This window comes from Schistocerca americana, chromosome 4 (genome assembly GCF_021461395.2).
Source record: "Schistocerca americana isolate TAMUIC-IGC-003095 chromosome 4, iqSchAmer2.1, whole genome shotgun sequence".
NCBI lineage: Eukaryota > Metazoa > Arthropoda > Insecta > Orthoptera > Acrididae > Schistocerca > Schistocerca americana.
The window spans coordinates 50226136-50228664 of NC_060122.1; the positions used below are offsets into that span (position 1 = coordinate 50226136).

The window sequence follows — 2529 nt, forward strand, 5'->3', positions numbered from 1 at the left end:
GTCCTGTAAATTCACTCGACCTTGTGTTTATAAATTGACATATGGAAGCCAAAATAAAATATACATTAGAGTAGACAGAAGGAATTTTCAAAACAATGTTCATACCACATCTGAATCTCACTGCCATGATATTATCTTCATTGGCTCACCGTTAAAACAACAAGTTCCACACACCAATGAAAAAGGACATGTGTTAAATATTTTACAAGAAATAGAAAGTTTCTTGTATATGATAAAGCATCAAGACATTATTTTGAACGAACAGGTTGAATCAAAACAATTCATTGTAAATTTCACCAATGTCATTCTAAATGTTTCATGTTGAAACATATTCCTATCTTTAGATAACGTGTTAAAATAGATAACACTATTTAGGAGTGAAATTATATAGTCTGTCATTTAGCAAAGTTAGTCATTATCTTTGTATGTAATGCACTCTTCCATTCAAACTTAAACAATAACCAAATATATTTTCTGATTGCAACTGGTATATTATCAGTTAAGATTAAATAGGTCACTGGCTGACGTCTGCTATGTAAGTTGTGTGACTGCTCAATAGCTACACTAAAACGGTGTGTTTCTTTTGCAGAATAGGAAAAACACGACCGTGACAGAATTCGAACCTGCAATCTTCGGATCCGAAGTCCGACGCCTTATCCATTAGGCCACACGGTCACTGACGACCAAGTATTCCTTACATTCGTGTCATCTCGAAACGCCCATACCGCTGAGGAATTGTGTTTTCGTTCTACACAGCCGCTGCCTCTTGCTGCTCCCCACCCATTCGTTACATTCAAACCCTTACGAGACCGACCAAATAGAGATTGGGAATCAAGACCACACACTTTGTGCATTCGGAATCGAAGGCAGGGCGTCCCTCGCCGCATTTACGTAAAACTGCCTCGAAGTATATTTTGTCTTCTCTAATGCTAGTAGTGCTACTGATGGACGTTTGCTTTTGTTACTATCCCAGCAATGTATAAATAAAGGAATTCTCTGTTGTTCAGTTTATTTGAGTCAACTCCAGTACCAACAGCCCTCGTGCCTCGTACTTTTCGTAATCCAACACAAAACCCGTTTTTTAATGGTTCAGTTATAATAATCACTATCTCCCAACGAATAAAATAGTGCCAGAGACCTATCCATATTTTAAACTTTAATGTAACACACTCATCACATCAAAAGTGAAAGCTCAAAATGATTCTCTTCCAGCAGAACTGGAATATTACATATCTCCTAGTTCTTACATACTACAAATTAGTTCCTTCCCACTCCAGTGACCAAGTGCACCTGGATTTTCCCACTCTATCACTTTATCTGCTCCCTGAAACTGCAGCGCCCTCTTACTGTCGAGGATACCCCGCATGACGTCGGGTATGAACCTGCTGGTCCCATCAGTTCCATAGTCTCATGACGGTCGAGAGATCCGATTAAACCAAACAGAATTATCCTGGAATAATAAGATGCAGTGTTGATACACTAAGATTCTGATGCTGTCGACATTCGGCAGGTACTGGTATTTGTACTACTCGTTCGAGGCACATCTCAGTCATCTCAAAACAAATAACGTTGAAATACGGTCTGTGAATGAGGGACCCCATACTTGTTCTTCAGTTATATTCAATATGCAGGTGGCTTTATTTCTATCCATGTCGTGTGTTTGCGCTGATATGCAAACCATCCGCATGTAAAAGCATGTAGAGCACTTCAGGTAATTTGCCGTTTACTGCTTGTTGCCTTCAAGGTCAAATTCCTGCTGCTTTAACGACCATTGATGTATATTTGTTTCTTCCGTGCGAAATTACAAACAATATGGGTGGCAGTTATTTGTCATTGAATATAATTCTGTATGAAAGCACTAACCTGGTTACCAACACATGTAGTCCATTTGTCTTCGCAGTTACGGCTTAGAGTTCTTACTACGCCTTCCTCGGCGCTTTTGCTCCCTGATATAACATGGGTGAGGTGACAGATATGTATGCCGGGTCTGTGAGAAACGACGCAGAACATTTGGGCTGTCTCTCAATTGTACGTTGGTAAAGAACGAGAAACACATTGATTAAACTATGAAAATGAAGTAGTCTGTAGTTGACATATTGCAGGAAGGAAGTAGTTTTTTATGAAAGTAATTTTTCTTAAAGTGGCTCTCATTTCAATAGCCACTGCAGGAACCGTCGAATCAATACAGAAAGCTTAAAGCCACTCTTTTTTTCTGCTCAGTAATTTGTTTCTTTGTTTACTTCAATATTTCCTATTTTCTCAAACCGTTTGATATCAATGTTATATTTTATAGTGCTTCGTACTCTACGAATTTATTATCTAACGATTATCGAGCTCAACGTAGACTCATGTGCATCTCATGAGAGAAACAAAGTCGGTCACAGAACTAACGGTTAGGGAGTTATCACTTTGAATACATGCAGTGAGAACCTCTTACTAGATCACAGAACTTGAGCGACGATTGTTACGACAGTTTTTTATTATTATTTACTTGATGATTATTTGTTAAGAAGTATTCGACTATTCTTA

At 38.4% G+C, this 2529-nt stretch overlaps 1 non-coding gene across 1 annotated transcript; it reads right to left on the minus strand.

Annotated features, from left to right (window-relative positions):
• Positions 1–602: 602 nt before the first annotated feature.
• Trnar-ucg lies at positions 603–675 on the minus strand. Its single transcript has one exon. It is a non-coding gene; the product is annotated as a tRNA-Arg (tRNA).
• Between the last annotated feature and the right edge of the window lie 1854 nt (positions 676–2529).